Source organism: Phaenicophaeus curvirostris, unplaced genomic scaffold (assembly GCF_032191515.1).
Source record: "Phaenicophaeus curvirostris isolate KB17595 unplaced genomic scaffold, BPBGC_Pcur_1.0 scaffold_68, whole genome shotgun sequence".
NCBI lineage: Eukaryota > Metazoa > Chordata > Aves > Cuculiformes > Cuculidae > Phaenicophaeus > Phaenicophaeus curvirostris.
The window spans coordinates 105,135-132,261 of NW_027206690.1; the positions used below are offsets into that span (position 1 = coordinate 105,135).

Sequence of the window (27,127 nt, forward strand, 5' to 3'; positions counted from 1 at the left end):
GGGTGTCACCGGGCTGAGTTTCGGTGCCACCGGGCTGGGTTTTGGTGCCACCATGATGGGTTCTGGTGTCACCGGGCCGGGTTCGGGTGCCCGCAGACCCTGGTGCAGCGCGGGGACGCCATGCGCTGCCCCGGCTGTGCCGTGGTGGTGCAGAAGCGGGACGGGTGCGACTGGCTGCGCTGCCGCCTCTGCCAAACCGAGATCTGCTGGGTCACCAAAGGGCCCCGGTGGGGACCCGCGGTGAGAGACACGGGGCACTGGGGGGCACTGGGAGGGACTGGGAGGGACTGGGAGGGGATAATGGGGGCACTGGGAGGGACTGGGGGCACTGGGAGGGACTGGGAGGGGGCTGGGAGGGACTGGGGGCACTGGGAGGGACTGGGAGAGACTGGGAGGGACTGGGGGCACTGGGACACCCCATGGGCCCCACCCCGACGTTGACCCCAACCTTGACCTCAACCTCAACCTTGGCCCCAACCTCAACCTTGACCCCAACCTCAACCTTGACCCCAGCCCAACCAGAACCTCAACCTTGACCCTGATCTTGACCCCCGTGTCCCCCCCCAGGGCCCGGGTGACACGAGCGGCGGCTGCCGCTGCAACGTGTCGGGCCAGCGCTGCCACCCCCAGTGCCACAACTGCCACTGACCCCCCGGAGAGGCCACCACGGCCACCGGAGAGCCCGGAGACACCACTGGGAGAGCTGGAGATGCCACCATGGGCACCCAGAAGCTGTTGGTGTCTGTAGAGCAGCTGTTGGTGGCCCCAGAGAACCTATTGGTGGCCCTAGAGGAGCTGGAGAAGCTGCTGGTGGCCCCAGAGGAGCTGTTGGTGGCCCCAGAGAAGCTGCTGGTGGCCCCAGAGAACCTGTTGGTGGCCCCATAGGAGGTGGAGAAGCTGCTGGTAGCACCGAGAACCTGTTGGTGGCCCAAGAGGAGCTGCTGGTGGCCCCAGAGGAGCTGCTGGTGTCCCCGGAGACGCTGTTGGTGGCCCCAGAGGAGCTGCTGGTGTCCCCGGAGACGCTGTTGGTGGCCCCAGAGGAGCTGCTGGTGTCCCCGGAGATGCTGTTGGTGGCCCCAGAGGAGCTGCTGGTGTCCCTGGAGACGCTGCTGGTGTCCCCGGAGACGCAGTTGGTGGCCCCAGAGGAGCTGCTGGTGTCCCCGGAGACGCTGTTGGTGGCCCCTGAGGAGCTGCTGGTGTCCCTGGAGACGCTGCTGGTGTCCCCGGAGACGCAGTTGGTGGCCCCAGAGGAGCTGCTGGTGTCCCCGGAGACGCTGTTGGTGTCCCCGGAGACGCTGTTGGTGGCCCCTGAGGAGCTGCTGGTGACACTGGAGGAGCTGCTGGTGGCCCCAGAGGAGCTGTTGGTGGCCCCGGAGACACTGCTGGTGGCCCCTGAGGAGCTGCTGGTGTCCCCGGAGACGCTGTTGGTGGCCCCAGAGGAGCTGCTGGTGGCCCCGGAGACGCTGTTGGTGGCCCCAGAGGAGCTGCTGGTGTCCCCGGAGACGCTGTTGGTGGCCCCAGAGGAGCTGCTGGTGTCCCCGGAGACGCTGTTGGTGGCCCCAGAGGAGCTGCTGGTGTCCCTGGAGACGCTGCTGGTGTCCCCGGAGACGCAGTTGGTGGCCCCAGAGGAGCTGCTGGTGTCCCCGGAGACGCTGTTGGTGGCCCCAGAGGAGCTGCTGGTGTCCCTGGAGACGCTGCTGGTGTCCCCGGAGACGCAGTTGGTGGCCCCAGAGGAGCTGCTGGTGACACTGGAGGAGCTGCTGGTGGCCCCAGAGGAGCTGTTGGTGGCCCCGGAGACACTGCTGGTGGCCCCTGAGGAGCTGCTGGTGTCCCCGGAGACGCTGTTGGTGGCCCCAGAGGAGCTGCTGGTGTCCCCGGAGACGCTGTTGGTGGCCCCAGAGGAGCTGCTGGTGTCCCCGGAGACGCTGTTGGTGGCCCCGGAGACGCTGTTGGTGGCCCCAGAGGAGCTGCTGGTGACACTGGAGGAGCTGCTGGTGGCCCCAGAGGAGCTGTTGGTGGCCCCGGAGACACTGCTGGTGGCCCCTGAGGAGCTGCTGGTGGCCCCAGAGGAGCTACTGGTGACACTGGAGGAGCAGCTGGTGGCCCCGGAGAAGCTGCTGGTGGCCCCAGAGAAGCTGCTGGTGGCTCCAGAGGAGCTGCTGGTGGCCCCGAAGAAGCTGCTGGTGGCCCCAGAGAAGGTGCTGGTGGCCCCAGAGGAGCAGATGGTGGCCCTGGAGAAGCTGCTGGTGGCCCCAGAGAAGCTGCTGGTGGCCCTGGAGAAGCTGCTGGTGGCCCCGGAGAAGCTGCTGGTGGCCCCAGAGACGCTGATGGTGGCACCAAAGACGCTGATGGTGGCCCTGGAGAAGCTACTGGTGATACTGGAGGAGCTGCTGGTGGCCCCGGAGAAGCTGCTGGTGACCCCAGAGGAGCTACTGGCGACACTGGAGGAGCTGCTGGTGGCCCCGGAGGAGCTGCTGGTGACACTGGAGGAGCAGCTGGTGGCCCCGGAGAAGCTGCTGGAGGCCCCGGAGGAGCAGCTGGTGGCCCTGGAGAAGCTACTGGTGACACTGGAGGAGCTGCTGGTGGCCCCGGAGGAGCTGCTGGTGACATTGGAGGAGCTGCTGGTGGCCCCGTGACGGGGTCGGTGGCTCCGGAGGCGACCAATAAACCCACCGTGTGCAGCACAGAGAGCGCCCCACGCACCCCGATCCAGGGATCCCGCCCCACGGATCCCACCCCACGCACCCCGATCCAGGGATCCCGCCCCACGCACCCCGATCCAGGGATCCCGCCCCACGGATCCCACTCCACGCACCCCGATCCAGGGATCCCACCCCACGCACCCCAATCCAGGGATCCCGCCCCACAGATCCCGCCCCATGGATCCCACCCCACGAATCCCACCCCACGGATCCCACCGCACGGACCCCAATCCAGGGATCCCACCCCGCGGATCCCACCCCACAGCTCAGACCCCAGGGAATAGATCCCACCCCATGGCTCAGACCCCATGGCTCCAATCCCATGGAATGGATCCCACCCCACGGATCCCACCCCGCGGCTCAGACCCCAGGGAATGGATCCCACCCCATAGATCCCACCCCATGGATCCCACCCCATGGCTCAGACCCCACCCCATGGATCCCACCCCACAGCTCCAATCCCACCCCATGGATCCCACCCCACAGCTCCAATCCCACCCCATGGATCCACCCCCCAGATCCCACCCCACGGCTCAGACCCCATGGAATGGATCCCACCCCATGGATCCCACCCCATGGCTCAGACCCCACGGAATGGATCTCACCCCATGGATCCTACCCCACGGAATGGATCTCACCCCATGGATCCCACCCCCCGGCTCAGACCCCAAGGATCCCTCCAGCTCCTCAACCTCCTCCCTGGAACGAATCCTTTATTTCCACCCCGCGATGGAGCTCGGGGCTCCCTCTATGGGACCTGGTTGGGGGGGGGGATCCCCCACATTTCCCACCCCCCTTTTTTTTTATTATTTAATTTCTACTTGGGGGGCCGATAAATCATCTTCCGGCTCTTCATCACCGACCACTTGTGCCGCTTCAGGTAATAGGAGAGGGGGGCCAGGAGAGCCCCGAGAAGCAGCATCTGGGGGGGTAGGAAGGAAAAAAAGGGGGTTCAGGAGGGGCCCCAGGTGGGGGGGGGGAAGGGGATGGGTCGGAGCCCCCCGAAAAACCTTTAATCCCATTCGCTTGCGGTGATCGTGCTCGGGCTCGGCCGCCCAGCGCAGGAAGGTGCAGATGTCCTTGGCGATCTGAGACATGGAGACATCCACTGGGATGGGGTTTGGTGACACCAGGATGGGGTTTGGTGTCACTGGAAGGGTTTTGGTGACACAGGGATGGGTTTTGGTGTCTAGAAGAGGGTTTTGCTGCCACCGGGATGGGTTTTGGTGTCTAGAAGAGGGTTTTGGTGACACTGGGATGGGTTTTGGTGACACTGGGATGGGTTTTGGTGACACCAGGATGGGTTTTGGTGACTGCGGGCTGAGTTTTGGTGTCTAGAAGAGGGTTTTGGTCTCACCATGAGGGATTTTGGTGCCACCTGGCTGGGTTTCAGTGCCACCGGGCTGGGTTTTGGTGTCTAGAAAAGGGTTTTGGTGACACTGGGATGGGTCTTGGTGACACTGGGATGGGTCTTGGTGACACTGGGATGGGTTTTGGTGTCACCAGGATGGGTTTAGGTGACACCAGGATGGGGTTTGGTGTCGAGATGACGGATTTGGTGCCACTGGGCTGGGTTTTGGTGTCGCCGGGACGGGTTTAGGTGTCACATGGATGGGTTTTTGGTGTCACCGGGATGGGTTTTGTTTTCAAGAGGAGGGATCTGGTGTCACCGGGATGGGATTTGGTGTCACTGGGATGGATTTTGGTGACACCAGGATGGGTTTTGGTGTCACCATGATGGGTTTTGTTGTTTACGGGAGGGATCTGGTGCCACTGGATGGGTTTTGATGTCACCGGGATGGGTTTTGGTGTCTAGAAGAGGGGTTTGATGTCACCGGGATGGGTTTTGGTGACACCGGGATGGATTTTGGAGTCACCGGGCTGGGTTTTGGTAACACCAGGATGGGTTTTGGTGTCACCGGGCCGTGTTTGGGTGTCACTGGGATGGGTTTGGGTGTCTAGAAGAGGGTTTTGGTGTCACCATGATGGGTTTTGGTGTCGAGAGGAGGGGTTTGATGTCACCGGGATGGGTTTTGGTGTCTAGAAGAGTGTGGAAGGGTGAATATATGATCTAATAGCAGTGAACAACCCAGGGCTCAACATTCAGGATTAAACCTGGCGTTCCCCTTTAAGCCTTCCTCGGTATGCTGACCGGGAGAGGTGCATAACAAAAGCCTGGGACTCAGCGCCGGAAAGTCCCTGAACCGGTCGGACCGGCCCGGCCCGGTACCTTTCGCGCGCTCAAACCTTGTGAACCAATCCTGTAACTTTTAAGGCGTGGACAGTTTGAATGAACCAATTGTAAGTTGTTTCTTGGCGCATGCTCTGCTGGAAAGGTATATAAGGAGTGTTGTGTTTACGAATAAATGAGAACGACCATACTCATATTGAGATTCATCGTTACTCGGGGTCCGGCTCCCACGCCCATATCTGGTAGCAGAGGATGGTTCAGGTTCCTCTTTTTTAATTTCTCCGTGACTACTCTAAGTAGCGAGAGGAGGCGGGTTGGGAGAACAAACCGGCTGAGGGTAGCATTATCTGGGTCCAACGGGGCAGGATAAATGCTGGAGTGTGAGGTCGCGACTCACCCCTTAGGCGCAGCTATGCAAACAGATGCTGCGGCCACTCTGCTGGCGGGAATCCTCTCTAAGAGAGGGCATGATATACCCGTAAAGCAGGTAGTAGTTTTAATACAGTTAGGTCAAAGATTGGGTCATTTTGAAGACCTGCAGATGATATTTTCGGTCACGGACTGGCAAAACTACGGGGATACGTTGCGGGACAAAACTATTTCGGGATCCGAAAAGGAACGAAAAGCGGTTAAGGCCGTCCGTGCAGATTGGCGTCTCGTTTTAGAGACATTAAAGGAGATGAACGCGGAAAGGGAGGTAGCTCGTGCAGCAATTCGGATGCTGGGACCTGCATCTAACGTTGAAAGGGTTCCAGCCAAACCAGGTCCGATTTCGCGGTTATTCGGACTGCCTGCGGTAAAAGGCATGATAGGAACTGTGTGTAAAACCGTTAGTGACTTGAAAAGGGAGGATGAAGTAGATGAGGAGTGGAACGGGATCACCGCGCAACAGCCGATCGAACCGGAAGTTGATTCTTTGAGCGGTTCCGGCTCGACTGAGGAGGACGCGGAAGTGCGTCGGGAGGGAGGAACGGCTTTCTGCGGTCGCCGCCCTCGCTCTGGCGCCCCTCCTTCACTGCGGCCCTCTACTCCTCCCATCGAGGAACTGATTCCTTCAGCGCCACCCACATCTGGTAGCAGGGTCATTAAGGATACTATAATGCAGGGACACTTGATGACTCCAAATAACAGTGAAGGGCTTATGCACTTAGCCTTTCCTGTAATTCAAGAAAACGGATAAGGAAAGAGGGAGATAACAGCATCTCTCATGACCTCACATTCAATTAGAATTTTCCAACTGTATTAATATGTTGTAATATATTTTGTTTTCACATGTCCTTTTCCATAAATGTTGCAATCGGTGCCTTAAAGATCATCTTAAATTTGGTATATTCTGAAAAATGATTTGTTTTCATGTCCCAAAGGGATAGGCTCCAGAAGAATCTGGGAGTGGTCTCTCTTTTTTAGAAATTATTTTTGTTTAATTCTCTAGTTTAAAAGAGAAAACCAACCCTTTAGCGACATGGCGTTAAAAATCTTAATAGACATGTTAGCAGCAAGAGGGCTTGTTATTGCACCTGACAAGGTACAAAGATCAAGCCCCTGGAAATATTTGGGTTGGCATATCACCGATGCTCAAATTCGGCCTCAAAAGATAGAGCTCAAAACTTGTTTAAAAACAGTGAAAGATGTACAGACATTGCTAGGTGACATTCAGTGGGTACGTAACTGTGTGGGGATTTCAAACACTGAAATTGCCCCGCTGACTGCGTTATTACGCAATGCGGATCCAGCTCACGAGATCGAACTTACTGCAGAACACCATAGCCTGCTGCAAAAAATTGTTTGCAAATAGCAAACTTCTTGGTCATCTCGGCGAATCGTAGATATACCTATTTCATTTATAGTGTGTAATGGTTTAGAATCACCGTATGCCGTCATTTGTCAGTGGCAAAACAAAAAGGGGGAGACAGTCTCTACCTTACTGGATAGTGATGCCACTGACAAAGATGGGTTTGATGAATTTATCATCTTGGAATGGGTATTTCTAAGAGTGCAGCCAAAAACAAGTATCCAAACTCGACCTGATGCTGTAGCAGAATTGGTACGAAAGGGTAGATCTCGAATCATTGAGCTCACTGGACAAGAGCCTGCAGATATTAGCATCCCAGTTAATGCTGTAGACCTGGAGTGGTGGTTACGAAATGTAACGCCAATTCAGGAAGCCCTATTAGGATTTGTAGGGAAGATACATTCACAGCATCCACAAGGGAAAAGGTTTCAAATATTGTGCCGAAATCAGTGGTTGGAAAAAACAAAGGTCAGCACACAGCCACTGACAGACGGTCTTACTGTTTATACTGATGCCGGAAAACGATTGCATCGTGCTGTCTGTGTATGGCATGATGGCAACGCATGGCATAAACACGTTATAGAGGGACAACCTCAAGATTCTCTTCAGACTTTGGAGTTAACTGCCGTAGCTTGGGCCTTGTTAAATTGGTTGAATGTTCCTCTCAATGTTGTCACAGATTCGCTATATGTAGCAGGAGTAGTGCCCAGGTTAGAAGATGCTCTTATAAGAGAAACAAACAATCCCAGACTAGGGACATTATTTATGCAGTTGCAATCAACACTTCAACAACGTATTGAGCCTTGTTGTATTATTCATGTTCATAGTCACCAACTTGACGTGGGGCTGGGAGAAGGAAATCAAATAGCTGATAGCTTGGTTAGTCCAGCTCAACATATGCCGCCCATGGATAAGTTTTGTCAAGCAAGGCAGAGCCATGAACACTTTCACCAGAATGCCAAAGGTTTAAAACGACAGTATGATTTAACAGAAAATGAAGCCCGCAGTATTGTACAGGCTTGCCCAAAATGTGGGAATCACGGCCCGGGAATAGGGGTAGGAGTTAACCCTAAGGGTTTAAAATCTTTAGAACTTTGGCAAACAGATGTTACACATATTGCAGAATTTGGAAGGTTGAAATATGTTCATGTAACAATTGATACCTTCTCAAAATTTGTCTGGGCGACTGCATTACCTGGGGAAAAGGCACAACATGTTTGTAAACATTTGTTATCTTGTTTTGCGGTTATGGGGGTGCCTGAGACTATAAAAACAGATAATGGACCTGCTTATGGTAGCCAAAAAACGAGGATCTTCTTGTCTAAATGGGGAGTTCGACACCTTACAGGGATTCCGCATTCCCCTACTGGACAAGCTTTAGTAGAGCGAACGCATCTAGTTTTGAAAGATTATTTGCGAAAGCAAAAAGGGGAAAACATGGATGCGCAAATGAGGTTAAGTAAAGCATTGTTTACGTTGAATTATTTGTGTTTAATGGGTAACAGAGAAGAGCCATCAGTGGTGATACACCATCAGAGCATAAAGTTAAGTGAAAAAACAACTATTCCTCGCTTTCAAGTGCTATATAGGGATCCGATAACTGGGGTATGGAAAGGACCTGTTACTGTTATATTCAATGGTTGAGGGTATATGTGTGTTTCCACAGAGGGTGGTCCAAAATGGGTACCAGCTAGAAGCATTCGACCCTATCGAGAGTCATCTATGGCACACGACCAGTTGCCAGCGCAAGAAGACAACGCGAGTGAATAAGCGATGAGATGAGAAGTTTGTTACCCTGATGTTTTGTGTACTTGTTATAGTTGGATTAATGTTGTTGATAATGGTTATTTAAGGGACAGCACTTTTAGCTGTGTAATGTTATATGTAAGAAAAATAATGTTGCACGTAATGTTGAAGCCTGGCTTGTTCAAAAACAAAAAGGGGGATTTGTGGAAGGGTGAATATATGATCTAATAGCAGTGAACAACCCAGGGCTCAACATTCAGGATTAAACCTGGCGTTCCCCTTTAAGCCTTCCTCGGTATGCTGACCGGGAGAGGTGCATAACAAAAGCCTGGGACTCAGCGCCGGAAAGTCCCTGAACCGGTCGGACCGGCCCGGCCCGGTACCTTTCGCGCGCTCAAACCTTGTGAACCAATCCTGTAACTTTTAAGGCGTGGACAGTTTGAATGAACCAATTGTAAGTTGTTTCTTGGCGCATGCTCTGCTGGAAAGGTATATAAGGAGTGTTGTGTTTACGAATAAATGAGAACGACCATACTCATATTGAGATTCATCGGTACTCGGGGTCCGGCTCCCACACCCATAGAAGAGGGTTTTGGTGTCACCATGATGGGTTTTGGTGTCACCGGGATGGGTTTTGGCGACACCAGGCTGGGTTTCGGTGTCACCGGGCCGGGTTTGGGTGTTGCTGGGATGGGTTTTGTTGTCTAGAAGAGGGTTGTGGTGTCACCAGGATGGATTTTGGTGTCGAGAGGAGGGATTGGGTGTCACCGGGCTGAGTTTCGGTGCCACCGGGCTGGGTTTTGGTGCCACCATGATGGGTTCTGGTGTCACCGGGCCGGGTTCGGGTGCCCGCAGACCCTGGTGCAGCGCGGGGACGCCATGCGCTGCCCCGGCTGTGCCGTGGTGGTGCAGAAGCGGGACGGGTGCGACTGGCTGCGCTGCCGCCTCTGCCAAACCGAGATCTGCTGGGTCACCAAAGGGCCCCGGTGGGGACCCGCGGTGAGAGACACGGGGCACTGGGGGGCACTGGGAGGGACTGGGAGGGACTGGGAGGGGATAATGGGGGCACTGGGAGGGACTGGGGGCACTGGGAGGGACTGGGAGGGGGCTGGGAGGGACTGGGGGCACTGGGAGGGACTGGGAGAGACTGGGAGGGACTGGGGGCACTGGGACACCCCATGGGCCCCACCCCGACGTTGACCCCAACCTTGACCTCAACCTCAACCTTGGCCCCAACCTCAACCTTGACCCCAACCTCAACCTTGACCCCAGCCCAACCAGAACCTCAACCTTGACCCTGATCTTGACCCCCGTGTCCCCCCCCAGGGCCCGGGTGACACGAGCGGCGGCTGCCGCTGCAACGTGTCGGGCCAGCGCTGCCACCCCCAGTGCCACAACTGCCACTGACCCCCCGGAGAGGCCACCACGGCCACCGGAGAGCCCGGAGACACCACTGGGAGAGCTGGAGATGCCACCATGGGCACCCAGAAGCTGTTGGTGTCTGTAGAGCAGCTGTTGGTGGCCCCAGAGAACCTATTGGTGGCCCTAGAGGAGCTGGAGAAGCTGCTGGTGGCCCCAGAGGAGCTGTTGGTGGCCCCAGAGGAGCTGCTGGTGGCCCCAGAGAACCTGTTGGTGGCCCCATAGGAGGTGGAGAAGCTGCTGGTAGCACCGAGAACCTGTTGGTGGCCCCAGAGGAGCTGCTGGTGGCCCCAGAGGAGCTGCTGGTGTCCCCGGAGACGCTGTTGGTGGCCCCAGAGGAGCTGCTGGTGTCCCCGGAGACGCTGTTGGTGGCCCCAGAGGAGCTGCTGGTGTCCCCGGAGATGCTGTTGGTGGCCCCAGAGGAGCTGCTGGTGTCCCTGGAGACGCTGCTGGTGTCCCCGGAGACGCAGTTGGTGGCCCCAGAGGAGCTGCTGGTGTCCCCGGAGACGCTGTTGGTGGCCCCAGAGGAGCTGCTGGTGTCCCTGGAGACGCTGCTGGTGTCCCCGGAGACGCAGTTGGTGGCCCCAGAGGAGCTGCTGGTGTCCCCGGAGACGCTGTTGGTGGCCCCGGAGACGCTGTTGGTGGCCCCAGAGGAGCTGCTGGTGACACTGGAGGAGCTGCTGGTGGCCCCAGAGGAGCTGTTGGTGGCCCCGGAGACACTGCTGGTGGCCCCTGAGGAGCTGCTGGTGTCCCCGGAGACGCTGTTGGTGGCCCCAGAGGAGCTGCTGGTGTCCCCGGAGACGCTGTTGGTGGCCCCAGAGGAGCTGCTGGTGTCCCCGGAGACGCTGTTGGTGGCCCCAGAGGAGCTGCTGGTGTCCCCGGAGACGCTGTTGGTGGCCCCGGAGACGCTGTTGGTGGCCCCAGAGGAGCTGCTGGTGACACTGGAGGAGCTGCTGGTGGCCCCAGAGGAGCTGTTGGTGGCCCCGGAGACACTGCTGGTGGCCCCTGAGGAGCTGCTGGTGGCCCCAGAGGAGCTACTGGTGACACTGGAGGAGCAGCTGGTGGCCCCGGAGAAGCTGCTGGTGGCCCCAGAGAAGCTGCTGGTGGCTCCAGAGGAGCTGCTGGTGGCCCCGAAGAAGCTGCTGGTGGCCCCAGAGAAGGTGCTGGTGGCCCCAGAGGAGCAGATGGTGGCCCTGGAGAAGCTGCTGGTGGCCCCAGAGAAGCTGCTGGTGGCCCTGGAGAAGCTGCTGGTGGCCCCGGAGAAGCTGCTGGTGGCCCCAGAGACGCTGATGGTGGCACCAAAGACGCTGATGGTGGCCCTGGAGAAGCTACTGGTGATACTGGAGGAGCTGCTGGTGGCCCCGGAGAAGCTGCTGGTGACCCCAGAGGAGCTACTGGCGACACTGGAGGAGCTGCTGGTGGCCCCGGAGGAGCTGCTGGTGACACTGGAGGAGCAGCTGGTGGCCCCGGAGAAGCTGCTGGAGGCCCCGGAGGAGCAGCTGGTGGCCCTGGAGAAGCTACTGGTGACACTGGAGGAGCTGCTGGTGGCCCCGGAGGAGCTGCTGGTGACATTGGAGGAGCTGCTGGTGGCCCCGTGACGGGGTCGGTGGCTCCGGAGGCGACCAATAAACCCACCGTGTGCAGCACAGAGAGCGCCCCACGCACCCCGATCCAGGGATCCCGCCCCACGGATCCCACCCCACGCACCCCGATCCAGGGATCCCGCCCCACGCACCCCGATCCAGGGATCCCGCCCCACGGATCCCACTCCACGCACCCCGATCCAGGGATCCCACCCCACGCACCCCAATCCAGGGATCCCGCCCCACAGATCCCGCCCCATGGATCCCACCCCACGAATCCCACCCCACGGATCCCACCGCACGGACCCCAATCCAGGGATCCCACCCCGCGGATCCCACCCCACAGCTCAGACCCCAGGGAATAGATCCCACCCCATGGCTCAGACCCCATGGCTCCAATCCCATGGAATGGATCCCACCCCACGGATCCCACCCCGCGGCTCAGACCCCAGGGAATGGATCCCACCCCATAGATCCCACCCCATGGATCCCACCCCATGGCTCAGACCCCACCCCATGGATCCCACCCCACAGCTCCAATCCCACCCCATGGATCCCACCCCACAGCTCCAATCCCACCCCATGGATCCACCCCCCAGATCCCACCCCACGGCTCAGACCCCATGGAATGGATCCCACCCCATGGATCCCACCCCATGGCTCAGACCCCACGGAATGGATCTCACCCCATGGATCCTACCCCACGGAATGGATCTCACCCCATGGATCCCACCCCCCGGCTCAGACCCCAAGGATCCCTCCAGCTCCTCAACCTCCTCCCTGGAACGAATCCTTTATTTCCACCCCGCGATGGAGCTCGGGGCTCCCTCTATGGGACCTGGTTGGGGGGGGGGGGGATCCCCCACATTTCCCACCCCCCTTTTTTTTTATTATTTAATTTCTACTTGGGGGGCCGATAAATCATCTTCCGGCTCTTCATCACCGACCACTTGTGCCGCTTCAGGTAATAGGAGAGGGGGGCCAGGAGAGCCCCGAGAAGCAGCATCTGGGGGGGTAGGAAGGAAAAAAAGGGGGTTCAGGAGGGGCCCCAGGTGGGGGGGGGGAAGGGGATGGGTCGGAGCCCCCCGAAAAACCTTTAATCCCATTCGCTTGCGGTGATCGTGCTCGGGCTCGGCCGCCCAGCGCAGGAAGGTGCAGATGTCCTTGGCGATCTGAGACATGGAGACATCCACTGGGATGGGGTTTGGTGACACCAGGATGGGGTTTGGTGTCACTGGAAGGGTTTTGGTGACACAGGGATGGGTTTTGGTGTCTAGAAGAGGGTTTTGCTGCCACCGGGATGGGTTTTGGTGTCTAGAAGAGGGTTTTGGTGACACTGGGATGGGTTTTGGTGACACTGGGATGGGTTTTGGTGACACCAGGATGGGTTTTGGTGACTGCGGGCTGAGTTTTGGTGTCTAGAAGAGGGTTTTGGTCTCACCATGAGGGATTTTGGTGCCACCTGGCTGGGTTTCAGTGCCACCGGGCTGGGTTTTGGTGTCTAGAAAAGGGTTTTGGTGACACTGGGATGGGTCTTGGTGACACTGGGATGGGTCTTGGTGACACTGGGATGGGTTTTGGTGTCACCAGGATGGGTTTAGGTGACACCAGGATGGGGTTTGGTGTCGAGATGACGGATTTGGTGCCACTGGGCTGGGTTTTGGTGTCGCCGGGACGGGTTTAGGTGTCACATGGATGGGTTTTTGGTGTCACCGGGATGGGTTTTGTTTTCAAGAGGAGGGATCTGGTGTCACCGGGATGGGATTTGGTGTCACTGGGATGGATTTTGGTGACACCAGGATGGGTTTTGGTGTCACCATGATGGGTTTTGTTGTTTACGGGAGGGATCTGGTGCCACTGGATGGGTTTTGATGTCACCGGGATGGGTTTTGGTGTCTAGAAGAGGGGTTTGATGTCACCGGGATGGGTTTTGGTGACACCGGGATGGATTTTGGAGTCACCGGGCTGGGTTTTGGTAACACCAGGATGGGTTTTGGTGTCACCGGGCCGTGTTTGGGTGTCACTGGGATGGGTTTGGGTGTCTAGAAGAGGGTTTTGGTGTCACCATGATGGGTTTTGGTGTCGAGAGGAGGGGTTTGATGTCACCGGGATGGGTTTTGGTGTCTAGAAGAGTGTGGAAGGGTGAATATATGATCTAATAGCAGTGAACAACCCAGGGCTCAACATTCAGGATTAAACCTGGCGTTCCCCTTTAAGCCTTCCTCGGTATGCTGACCGGGAGAGGTGCATAACAAAAGCCTGGGACTCAGCGCCGGAAAGTCCCTGAACCGGTCGGACCGGCCCGGCCCGGTACCTTTCGCGCGCTCAAACCTTGTGAACCAATCCTGTAACTTTTAAGGCGTGGACAGTTTGAATGAACCAATTGTAAGTTGTTTCTTGGCGCATGCTCTGCTGGAAAGGTATATAAGGAGTGTTGTGTTTACGAATAAATGAGAACGACCATACTCATATTGAGATTCATCGTTACTCGGGGTCCGGCTCCCACGCCCATATCTGGTAGCAGAGGATGGTTCAGGTTCCTCTTTTTTAATTTCTCCGTGACTACTCTAAGTAGCGAGAGGAGGCGGGTTGGGAGAACAAACCGGCTGAGGGTAGCATTATCTGGGTCCAACGGGGCAGGATAAATGCTGGAGTGTGAGGTCGCGACTCACCCCTTAGGCGCAGCTATGCAAACAGATGCTGCGGCCACTCTGCTGGCGGGAATCCTCTCTAAGAGAGGGCATGATATACCCGTAAAGCAGGTAGTAGTTTTAATACAGTTAGGTCAAAGATTGGGTCATTTTGAAGACCTGCAGATGATATTTTCGGTCACGGACTGGCAAAACTACGGGGATACGTTGCGGGACAAAACTATTTCGGGATCCGAAAAGGAACGAAAAGCGGTTAAGGCCGTCCGTGCAGATTGGCGTCTCGTTTTAGAGACATTAAAGGAGATGAACGCGGAAAGGGAGGTAGCTCGTGCAGCAATTCGGATGCTGGGACCTGCATCTAACGTTGAAAGGGTTCCAGCCAAACCAGGTCCGATTTCGCGGTTATTCGGACTGCCTGCGGTAAAAGGCATGATAGGAACTGTGTGTAAAACCGTTAGTGACTTGAAAAGGGAGGATGAAGTAGATGAGGAGTGGAACGGGATCACCGCGCAACAGCCGATCGAACCGGAAGTTGATTCTTTGAGCGGTTCCGGCTCGACTGAGGAGGACGCGGAAGTGCGTCGGGAGGGAGGAACGGCTTTCTGCGGTCGCCGCCCTCGCTCTGGCGCCCCTCCTTCACTGCGGCCCTCTACTCCTCCCATCGAGGAACTGATTCCTTCAGCGCCACCCACATCTGGTAGCAGGGTCATTAAGGATACTATAATGCAGGGACACTTGATGACTCCAAATAACAGTGAAGGGCTTATGCACTTAGCCTTTCCTGTAATTCAAGAAAACGGATAAGGAAAGAGGGAGATAACAGCATCTCTCATGACCTCACATTCAATTAGAATTTTCCAACTGTATTAATATGTTGTAATATATTTTGTTTTCACATGTCCTTTTCCATAAATGTTGCAATCGGTGCCTTAAAGATCATCTTAAATTTGGTATATTCTGAAAAATGATTTGTTTTCATGTCCCAAAGGGATAGGCTCCAGAAGAATCTGGGAGTGGTCTCTCTTTTTTAGAAATTATTTTTGTTTAATTCTCTAGTTTAAAAGAGAAAACCAACCCTTTAGCGACATGGCGTTAAAAATCTTAATAGACATGTTAGCAGCAAGAGGGCTTGTTATTGCACCTGACAAGGTACAAAGATCAAGCCCCTGGAAATATTTGGGTTGGCATATCACCGATGCTCAAATTCGGCCTCAAAAGATAGAGCTCAAAACTTGTTTAAAAACAGTGAAAGATGTACAGACATTGCTAGGTGACATTCAGTGGGTACGTAACTGTGTGGGGATTTCAAACACTGAAATTGCCCCGCTGACTGCGTTATTACGCAATGCGGATCCAGCTCACGAGATCGAACTTACTGCAGAACACCATAGCCTGCTGCAAAAAATTGTTTGCAAATAGCAAACTTCTTGGTCATCTCGGCGAATCGTAGATATACCTATTTCATTTATAGTGTGTAATGGTTTAGAATCACCGTATGCCGTCATTTGTCAGTGGCAAAACAAAAAGGGGGAGACAGTCTCTACCTTACTGGATAGTGATGCCACTGACAAAGATGGGTTTGATGAATTTATCATCTTGGAATGGGTATTTCTAAGAGTGCAGCCAAAAACAAGTATCCAAACTCGACCTGATGCTGTAGCAGAATTGGTACGAAAGGGTAGATCTCGAATCATTGAGCTCACTGGACAAGAGCCTGCAGATATTAGCATCCCAGTTAATGCTGTAGACCTGGAGTGGTGGTTACGAAATGTAACGCCAATTCAGGAAGCCCTATTAGGATTTGTAGGGAAGATACATTCACAGCATCCACAAGGGAAAAGGTTTCAAATATTGTGCCGAAATCAGTGGTTGGAAAAAACAAAGGTCAGCACACAGCCACTGACAGACGGTCTTACTGTTTATACTGATGCCGGAAAACGATTGCATCGTGCTGTCTGTGTATGGCATGATGGCAACGCATGGCATAAACACGTTATAGAGGGACAACCTCAAGATTCTCTTCAGACTTTGGAGTTAACTGCCGTAGCTTGGGCCTTGTTAAATTGGTTGAATGTTCCTCTCAATGTTGTCACAGATTCGCTATATGTAGCAGGAGTAGTGCCCAGGTTAGAAGATGCTCTTATAAGAGAAACAAACAATCCCAGACTAGGGACATTATTTATGCAGTTGCAATCAACACTTCAACAACGTATTGAGCCTTGTTGTATTATTCATGTTCGTAGTCACCAACTTGACGTGGGGCTGGGAGAAGGAAATCAAATAGCTGATAGCTTGGTTAGTCCAGCTCAACATATGCCGCCCATGGATAAGTTTTGTCAAGCAAGGCAGAGCCATGAACACTTTCACCAGAATGCCAAAGGTTTAAAACGACAGTATGATTTAACAGAAAATGAAGCCCGCAGTATTGTACAGGCTTGCCCAAAATGTGGGAATCACGGCCCGGGAATAGGGGTAGGAGTTAACCCTAAGGGTTTAAAATCTTTAGAACTTTGGCAAACAGATGTTACACATATTGCAGAATTTGGAAGGTTGAAATATGTTCATGTAACAATTGATACCTTCTCAAAATTTGTCTGGGCGACTGCATTACCTGGGGAAAAGGCACAACATGTTTGTAAACATTTGTTATCTTGTTTTGCGGTTATGGGGGTGCCTGAGACTATAAAAACAGATAATGGACCTGCTTATGGTAGCCAAAAAACGAGGATCTTCTTGTCTAAATGGGGAGTTCGACACCTTACAGGGATTCCGCATTCCCCTACTGGACAAGCTTTAGTAGAGCGAACGCATCTAGTTTTGAAAGATTATTTGCGAAAGCAAAAAGGGGAAAACATGGATGCGCAAATGAGGTTAAGTAAAGCATTGTTTACGTTGAATTATTTGTGTTTAATGGGTAACAGAGAAGAGCCATCAGTGGTGATACACCATCAGAGCATAAAGTTAAGTGAAAAAACAACTATTCCTCGCTTTCAAGTGCTATATAGGGATCCGATAACTGGGGTATGGAAAGGACCTGTTACTGTTATATTCAATGGTTGAGGGTATATGTGTGTTTCCACAGAGGGTGGTCCAAAATGGGTACCAGCTAGAAGCATTCGACCCTATCGAGAGTCATCTATGGCACACGACCAGTTGCCAGCGCAAGAAGACAACGCGAGTGAATAAGCGATGAGATGAGAAGTTTGTTACCCTGATGTTTTGTGTACTTGTTATAGTTGGATTAATGTTGTTGATAATGGTTATTTAAGGGACAGCACTTTTAGCTGTGTAATGTTATATGTAAGAAAAATAATGTTGCACGTAATGTTGAAGCCTGGCTTGTTCAAAAACAAAAAGGGGGATTTGTGGAAGGGTGAATATATGATCTAATAGCAGTGAACAACCCAGGGCTCAACATTCAGGATTAAACCTGGCGTTCCCCTTTAAGCCTTCCTCGGTATGCTGACCGGGAGAGGTGCATAACAAAAGCCTGGGACTCAGCGCCGGAAAGTCCCTGAACCGGTCGGACCGGCCCGGCCCGGTACCTTTCGCGCGCTCAAACCTTGTGAACCAATCCTGTAACTTTTAAGGCGTGGACAGTTTGAATGAACCAATTGTAAGTTGTTTCTTGGCGCATGCTCTGCTGGAAAGGTATATAAGGAGTGTTGTGTTTACGAATAAATGAGAACGACCATACTCATATTGAGATTCATCGTTACTCGGGGTCCGGCTCCCACGCCCATATCTGGTAGCAGAGGATGGTTCAGGTTCCTCTTTTTTAATTTCTCCGTGACTACTCTAAGTAGCGAGAGGAGGCGGGTTGGGAGAACAAACCGGCTGAGGGTAGCATTATCTGGGTCCAACGGGGCAGGATAAATGCTGGAGTGTGAGGTCGCGACTCACCCCTTAGGCGCAGCTATGCAAACAGATGCTGCGGCCACTCTGCTGGCGGGAATCCTCTCTAAGAGAGGGCATGATATACCCGTAAAGCAGGTAGTAGTTTTAATACAGTTAGGTCAAAGATTGGGTCATTTTGAAGACCTGCAGATGATATTTTCGGTCACGGACTGGCAAAACTACGGGGATACGTTGCGGGACAAAACTATTTCGGGATCCGAAAAGGAACGAAAAGCGGTTAAGGCCGTCCGTGCAGATTGGCGTCTCGTTTTAGAGACATTAAAGGAGATGAACGCGGAAAGGGAGGTAGCTCGTGCAGCAATTCGGATGCTGGGACCTGCATCTAACGTTGAAAGGGTTCCAGCCAAACCAGGTCCGATTTCGCGGTTATTCGGACTGCCTGCGGTAAAAGGCATGATAGGAACTGTGTGTAAAACCGTTAGTGACTTGAAAAGGGAGGATGAAGTAGATGAGGAGTGGAACGGGATCACCGCGCAACAGCCGATCGAACCGGAAGTTGATTCTTTGAGCGGTTCCGGCTCGACTGAGGAGGACGCGGAAGTGCGTCGGGAGGGAGGAGCGGCTGGCTGCGGTCGCCGCCCTCGCTCTGGCGCCCCTCCTTCACTGCGGCCCTCTACTCCTCCCATCGAGGAACTGATTCCTTCAGCGCCACCCACATCTGGTAGCAGGGTCATTAAGGATACTATAATGCAGGGACACTTGATGACTCCAAATAACAGTGAAGGGCTTATGCACTTAGCCTTTCCTGTAATTCAAGAAAACGGATAAGGAAAGAGGGAGATAACAGCATCTCTCATGACCTCACATTCAATTAGAATTTTCCAACTGTATTAATATGTTGTAATATATTTTGTTTTCACATGTCCTTTTCCATAAATGTTGCAATCGGTGCCTTAAAGATCATCTTAAATTTGGTATATTCTGAAAAATGATTTGTTTTCATGTCCCAAAGGGATAGGCTCCAGAAGAATCTGGGAGTGGTCTCTCTTTTTTAGAAATTATTTTTGTTTAATTCTCTAGTTTAAAAGAGAAAACCAACCCTTTAGCGACATGGCGTTAAAAATCTTAATAGACATGTTAGCAGCAAGAGGGCTTGTTATTGCACCTGACAAGGTACAAAGATCAAGCCCCTGGAAATATTTGGGTTGGCATATCACCGATGCTCAAATTCGGCCTCAAAAGATAGAGCTCAAAACTTGTTTAAAAACAGTGAAAGATGTACAGACATTGCTAGGTGACATTCAGTGGGTACGTAACTGTGTGGGGATTTCAAACACTGAAATTGCCCCGCTGACTGCGTTATTACGCAATGCGGATCCAGCTCACGAGATCGAACTTACTGCAGAACACCATAGCCTGCTGCAAAAAATTGTTTGCAAATAGCAAACTTCTTGGTCATCTCGGCGAATCGTAGATATACCTATTTCATTTATAGTGTGTAATGGTTTAGAATCACCGTATGCCGTCATTTGTCAGTGGCAAAACAAAAAGGGGGAGACAGTCTCTACCTTACTGGATAGTGATGCCACTGACAAAGATGGGTTTGATGAATTTATCATCTTGGAATGGGTATTTCTAAGAGTGCAGCCAAAAACAAGTATCCAAACTCGACCTGATGCTGTAGCAGAATTGGTACGAAAGGGTAGATCTCGAATCATTGAGCTCACTGGACAAGAGCCTGCAGATATTAGCATCCCAGTTAATGCTGTAGACCTGGAGTGGTGGTTACGAAATGTAACGCCAATTCAGGAAGCCCTATTAGGATTTGTAGGGAAGATACATTCACAGCATCCACAAGGGAAAAGGTTTCAAATATTGTGCCGAAATCAGTGGTTGGAAAAAACAAAGGTCAGCACACAGCCACTGACAGACGGTCTTACTGTTTATACTGATGCCGGAAAACGATTGCATCGTGCTGTCTGTGTATGGCATGATGGCAACGCATGGCATAAACACGTTATAGAGGGACAACCTCAAGATTCTCTTCAGACTTTGGAGTTAACTGCCGTAGCTTGGGCCTTGTTAAATTGGTTGAATGTTCCTCTCAATGTTGTCACAGATTCGCTATATGTAGCAGGAGTAGTGCCCAGGTTAGAAGATGCTCTTATAAGAGAAACAAACAATCCCAGACTAGGGACATTATTTATGCAGTTGCAATCAACACTTCAACAACGTATTGAGCCTTGTTGTATTATTCATGTTCGTAGTCACCAACTTGACGTGGGGCTGGGAGAAGGAAATCAAATAGCTGATAGCTTGGTTAGTCCAGCTCAACATATGCCGCCCATGGATAAGTTTTGTCAAGCAAGGCAGAGCCATGAACACTTTCACCAGAATGCCAAAGGTTTAAAACGACAGTATGATTTAACAGAAAATGAAGCCCGCAGTATTGTACAGGCTTGCCCAAAATGTGGGAATCACGGCCCGGGAATAGGGGTAGGAGTTAACCCTAAGGGTTTAAAATCTTTAGAACTTTGGCAAACAGATGTTACACATATTGCAGAATTTGGAAGGTTGAAATATGTTCATGTAACAATTGATACCTTCTCAAAATTTGTCTGGGCGACTGCATTACCTGGGGAAAAGGCACAACATGTTTGTAAACATTTGTTATCTTGTTTTGCGGTTATGGGGGTGCCTGAGACTATAAAAACAGATAATGGACCTGCTTATGGTAGCCAAAAAACGAGGATCTTCTTGTCTAAATGGGGAGTTCGACACCTTACAGGGATTCCGCATTCCCCTACTGGACAAGCTTTAGTAGAGCGAACGCATCTAGTTTTGAAAGATTATTTGCGAAAGCAAAAAGGGGAAAACATGGATGCGCAAATGAGGTTAAGTAAAGCATTGTTTACGTTGAATTATTTGTGTTTAATGGGTAACAGAGAAGAGCCATCAGTGGTGATACACCATCAGAGCATAAAGTTAAGTGAAAAAACAACTATTCCTCGCTTTCAAGTGCTATATAGGGATCCGATAACTGGGGTATGGAAAGGACCTGTTACTGTTATATTCAATGGTTGAGGGTATATGTGTGTTTCCACAGAGGGTGGTCCAAAATGGGTACCAGCTAGAAGCATTCGACCCTATCGAGAGTCATCTATGGCACACGACCAGTTGCCAGCGCAAGAAGACAACGCGAGTGAATAAGCGATGAGATGAGAAGTTTGTTACCCTGATGTTTTGTGTACTTGTTATAGTTGGATTAATGTTGTTGATAATGGTTATTTAAGGGACAGCACTTTTAGCTGTGTAATGTTATATGTAAGAAAAATAATGTTGCACGTAATGTTGAAGCCTGGCTTGTTCAAAAACAAAAAGGGGGATTTGTGGAAGGGTGAATATATGATCTAATAGCAGTGAACAACCCAGGGCTCAACATTCAGGATTAAACCTGGCGTTCCCCTTTAAGCCTTCCTCGGTATGCTGACCGGGAGAGGTGCATAACAAAAGCCTGGGACTCAGCGCCGGAAAGTCCCTGAACCGGTCGGACCGGCCCGGCCCGGTACCTTTCGCGCGCTCAAACCTTGTGAACCAATCCTGTAACTTTTAAGGCGTGGACAGTTTGAATGAACCAATTGTAAGTTGTTTCTTGGCGCATGCTCTGCTGGAAAGGTATATAAGGAGTGTTGTGTTTACGAATAAATGAGAACGACCATACTCATATTGAGATTCATCGTTACTCGGGGTCCGGCTCCCACGCCCATATCTGGTAGCAGAGGATGGTTCAGGTTCCTCTTTTTTAATTTCTCCGTGACTACTCTAAGTAGCGAGAGGAGGCGGGTTGGGAGAACAAACCGGCTGAGGGTAGCATTATCTGGGTCCAACGGGGCAGGATAAATGCTGGAGTGTGAGGTCGCGACTCACCCCTTAGGCGCAGCTATGCAAACAGATGCTGCGGCCACTCTGCTGGCGGGAATCCTCTCTAAGAGAGGGCATGATATACCCGTAAAGCAGGTAGTAGTTTTAATACAGTTAGGTCAAAGATTGGGTCATTTTGAAGACCTGCAGATGATATTTTCGGTCACGGACTGGCAAAACTACGGGGATACGTTGCGGGACAAAACTATTTCGGGATCCGAAAAGGAACGAAAAGCGGTTAAGGCCGTCCGTGCAGATTGGCGTCTCGTTTTAGAGACATTAAAGGAGATGAACGCGGAAAGGGAGGTAGCTCGTGCAGCAATTCGGATGCTGGGACCTGCATCTAACGTTGAAAGGGTTCCAGCCAAACCAGGTCCGATTTCGCGGTTATTCGGACTGCCTGCGGTAAAAGGCATGATAGGAACTGTGTGTAAAACCGTTAGTGACTTGAAAAGGGAGGATGAAGTAGATGAGGAGTGGAACGGGATCACCGCGCAACAGCCGATCGAACCGGAAGTTGATTCTTTGAGCGGTTCCGGCTCGACTGAGGAGGACGCGGAAGTGCGTCGGGAGGGAGGAACGGCTTTCTGCGGTCGCCGCCCTCGCTCTGGCGCCCCTCCTTCACTGCGGCCCTCTACTCCTCCCATCGAGGAACTGATTCCTTCAGCGCCACCCACATCTGGTAGCAGGGTCATTAAGGATACTATAATGCAGGGACACTTGATGACTCCAAATAACAGTGAAGGGCTTATGCACTTAGCCTTTCCTGTAATTCAAGAAAACGGATAAGGAAAGAGGGAGATAACAGCATCTCTCATGACCTCACATTCAATTAGAATTTTCCAACTGTATTAATATGTTGTAATATATTTTGTTTTCACATGTCCTTTTCCATAAATGTTGCAATCGGTGCCTTAAAGATCATCTTAAATTTGGTATATTCTGAAAAATGATTTGTTTTCATGTCCCAAAGGGATAGGCTCCAGAAGAATCTGGGAGTGGTCTCTCTTTTTTAGAAATTATTTTTGTTTAATTCTCTAGTTTAAAAGAGAAAACCAACCCTTTAGCGACATGGCGTTAAAAATCTTAATAGACATGTTAGCAGCAAGAGGGCTTGTTATTGCACCTGACAAGGTACAAAGATCAAGCCCCTGGAAATATTTGGGTTGGCATATCACCGATGCTCAAATTCGGCCTCAAAAGATAGAGCTCAAAACTTGTTTAAAAACAGTGAAAGATGTACAGACATTGCTAGGTGACATTCAGTGGGTACGTAACTGTGTGGGGATTTCAAACACTGAAATTGCCCCGCTGACTGCGTTATTACGCAATGCGGATCCAGCTCACGAGATCGAACTTACTGCAGAACACCATAGCCTGCTGCAAAAAATTGTTTGCAAATAGCAAACTTCTTGGTCATCTCGGCGAATCGTAGATATACCTATTTCATTTATAGTGTGTAATGGTTTAGAATCACCGTATGCCGTCATTTGTCAGTGGCAAAACAAAAAGGGGGAGACAGTCTCTACCTTACTGGATAGTGATGCCACTGACAAAGATGGGTTTGATGAATTTATCATCTTGGAATGGGTATTTCTAAGAGTGCAGCCAAAAACAAGTATCCAAACTCGACCTGATGCTGTAGCAGAATTGGTACGAAAGGGTAGATCTCGAATCATTGAGCTCACTGGACAAGAGCCTGCAGATATTAGCATCCCAGTTAATGCTGTAGACCTGGAGTGGTGGTTACGAAATGTAACGCCAATTCAGGAAGCCCTATTAGGATTTGTAGGGAAGATACATTCACAGCATCCACAAGGGAAAAGGTTTCAAATATTGTGCCGAAATCAGTGGTTGGAAAAAACAAAGGTCAGCACACAGCCACTGACAGACGGTCTTACTGTTTATACTGATGCCGGAAAACGATTGCATCGTGCTGTCTGTGTATGGCATGATGGCAACGCATGGCATAAACACGTTATAGAGGGACAACCTCAAGATTCTCTTCAGACTTTGGAGTTAACTGCCGTAGCTTGGGCCTTGTTAAATTGGTTGAATGTTCCTCTCAATGTTGTCACAGATTCGCTATATGTAGCAGGAGTAGTGCCCAGGTTAGAAGATGCTCTTATAAGAGAAACAAACAATCCCAGACTAGGGACATTATTTATGCAGTTGCAATCAACACTTCAACAACGTATTGAGCCTTGTTGTATTATTCATGTTCGTAGTCACCAACTTGACGTGGGGCTGGGAGAAGGAAATCAAATAGCTGATAGCTTGGTTAGTCCAGCTCAACATATGCCGCCCATGGATAAGTTTTGTCAAGCAAGGCAGAGCCATGAACACTTTCACCAGAATGCCAAAGGTTTAAAACGACAGTATGATTTAACAGAAAATGAAGCCCGCAGTATTGTACAGGCTTGCCCAAAATGTGGGAATCACGGCCCGGGAATAGGGGTAGGAGTTAACCCTAAGGGTTTAAAATCTTTAGAACTTTGGCAAACAGATGTTACACATATTGCAGAATTTGGAAGGTTGAAATATGTTCATGTAACAATTGATACCTTCTCAAAATTTGTCTGGGCGACTGCATTACCTGGGGAAAAGGCACAACATGTTTGTAAACATTTGTTATCTTGTTTTGCGGTTATGGGGGTGCCTGAGACTATAAAAACAGATAATGGACCTGCTTATGGTAGCCAAAAAACGAGGATCTTCTTGTCTAAATGGGGAGTTCGACACCTTACAGGGATTCCGCATTCCCCTACTGGACAAGCTTTAGTAGAGCGAACGCATCTAGTTTTGAAAGATTATTTGCGAAAGCAAAAAGGGGAAAACATGGATGCGCAAATGAGGTTAAGTAAAGCATTGTTTACGTTGAATTATTTGTGTTTAATGGGTAACAGAGAAGAGCCATCAGTGGTGATACACCATCAGAGCATAAAGTTAAGTGAAAAAACAACTATTCCTCGCTTTCAAGTGCTATATAGGGATCCGATAACTGGGGTATGGAAAGGACCTGTTACTGTTATATTCAATGGTTGAGGGTATATGTGTGTTTCCACAGAGGGTGGTCCAAAATGGGTACCAGCTAGAAGCATTCGACCCTATCGAGAGTCATCTATGGCACACGACCAGTTGCCAGCGCAAGAAGACAACGCGAGTGAATAAGCGATGAGATGAGAAGTTTGTTACCCTGATGTTTTGTGTACTTGTTATAGTTGGATTAATGTTGTTGATAATGGTTATTTAAGGGACAGCACTTTTAGCTGTGTAATGTTATATGTAAGAAAAATAATGTTGCACGTAATGTTGAAGCCTGGCTTGTTCAAAAACAAAAAGGGGGATTTGTGGAAGGGTGAATATATGATCTAATAGCAGTGAACAACCCAGGGCTCAACATTCAGGATTAAACCTGGCGTTCCCCTTTAAGCCTTCCTCGGTATGCTGACCGGGAGAGGTGCATAACAAAAGCCTGGGACTCAGCGCCGGAAAGTCCCTGAACCGGTCGGACCGGCCCGGCCCGGTACCTTTCGCGCGCTCAAACCTTGTGAACCAATCCTGTAACTTTTAAGGCGTGGACAGTTTGAATGAACCAATTGTAAGTTGTTTCTTGGCGCATGCTCTGCTGGAAAGGTATATAAGGAGTGTTGTGTTTACGAATAAATGAGAACGACCATACTCATATTGAGATTCATCGTTACTCGGGGTCCGGCTCCCACACCCATAGAAGAGGGTTTTGGTGTCACCATGATGGGTTTTGGTGTCACCGGGATGGGTTTTGGCGACACCAGGCTGGGTTTCGGTGTCACCGGGCCGGGTTTGGGTGTTGCTGGGATGGGTTTTGTTGTCTAGAAGAGGGTTGTGGTGTCACCAGGATGGATTTTGGTGTCGAGAGGAGGGATTGGGTGTCACCGGGCTGAGTTTCGGTGCCACCGGGCTGGGTTTTGGTGCCACCATGATGGGTTCTGGTGTCACCGGGCCGGGTTCGGGTGCCCGCAGACCCTGGTGCAGCGCGGGGACGCCATGCGCTGCCCCGGCTGTGCCGTGGTGGTGCAGAAGCGGGACGGGTGCGACTGGCTGCGCTGCCGCCTCTGCCAAACCGAGATCTGCTGGGTCACCAAAGGGCCCCGGTGGGGACCCGCGGTGAGAGACACGGGGCACTGGGGGGCACTGGGAGGGACTGGGAGGGACTGGGAGGGGATAATGGGGGCACTGGGAGGGACTGGGGGCACTGGGAGGGACTGGGAGGGGGCTGGGAGGGACTGGGGGCACTGGGAGGGACTGGGAGAGACTGGGAGGGACTGGGGGCACTGGGACACCCCATGGGCCCCACCCCGACGTTGACCCCAACCTTGACCTCAACCTCAACCTTGGCCCCAACCTCAACCTTGACCCCAACCTCAACCTTGACCCCAGCCCAACCAGAACCTCAACCTTGACCCTGATCTTGACCCCCGTGTCCCCCCCCAGGGCCCGGGTGACACGAGCGGCGGCTGCCGCTGCAACGTGTCGGGCCAGCGCTGCCACCCCCAGTGCCACAACTGCCACTGACCCCCCGGAGAGGCCACCACGGCCACCGGAGAGCCCGGAGACACCACTGGGAGAGCTGGAGATGCCACCATGGGCACCCAGAAGCTGTTGGTGTCTGTAGAGCAGCTGTTGGTGGCCCCAGAGAACCTATTGGTGGCCCTAGAGGAGCTGGAGAAGCTGCTGGTGGCCCCAGAGGAGCTGTTGGTGGCCCCGGAGACACTGCTGGTGGCCCCTGAGGAGCTGCTGGTGGCCCCAGAGGAGCTACTGGTGACACTGGAGGAGCAGCTGGTGGCCCCGGAGAAGCTGCTGGTGGCCCCAGAGAAGCTGCTGGTGGCTCCAGAGGAGCTGCTGGTGGCCCCGAAGAAGCTGCTGGTGGCCCCAGAGAAGGTGCTGGTGGCCCCAGAGGAGCAGATGGTGGCCCTGGAGAAGCTGCTGGTGGCCCCAGAGAAGCTGCTGGTGGCCCTGGAGAAGCTGCTGGTGGCCCCGGAGAAGCTGCTGGTGGCCCCAGAGACGCTGATGGTGGCACCAAAGACGCTGATGGTGGCCCTGGAGAAGCTACTGGTGATACTGGAGGAGCTGCTGGTGGCCCCGGAGAAGCTGCTGGTGACCCCAGAGGAGCTACTGGCGACACTGGAGGAGCTGCTGGTGGCCCCGGAGGAGCTGCTGGTGACACTGGAGGAGCAGCTGGTGGCCCCGGAGAAGCTGCTGGAGGCCCCGGAGGAGCAGCTGGT

At 52.3% G+C, this 27,127-nt stretch overlaps 2 long non-coding RNA genes across 2 annotated transcripts; both read right to left on the reverse strand.

The window, feature by feature from the left end:
* Positions 1-3,398: 3,398 nt before the first annotated feature.
* On the reverse strand, positions 3,399-4,217 carry LOC138734171 (uncharacterized). The gene is made up of 2 exons (XR_011339534.1): positions 3,713-4,217; positions 3,399-3,624 (listed from the first exon to the last, which is right to left on the reverse strand). It is a non-coding gene; the product is annotated as an uncharacterized lncRNA (long non-coding RNA).
* Positions 4,218-12,210: 7,993 nt separating this feature from the next.
* On the reverse strand, positions 12,211-13,032 carry LOC138734170 (uncharacterized). The gene is made up of 2 exons (XR_011339533.1): positions 12,528-13,032; positions 12,211-12,439 (listed from the first exon to the last, which is right to left on the reverse strand). It is a non-coding gene; the product is annotated as an uncharacterized lncRNA (long non-coding RNA).
* Between the last annotated feature and the right edge of the window lie 14,095 nt (positions 13,033-27,127).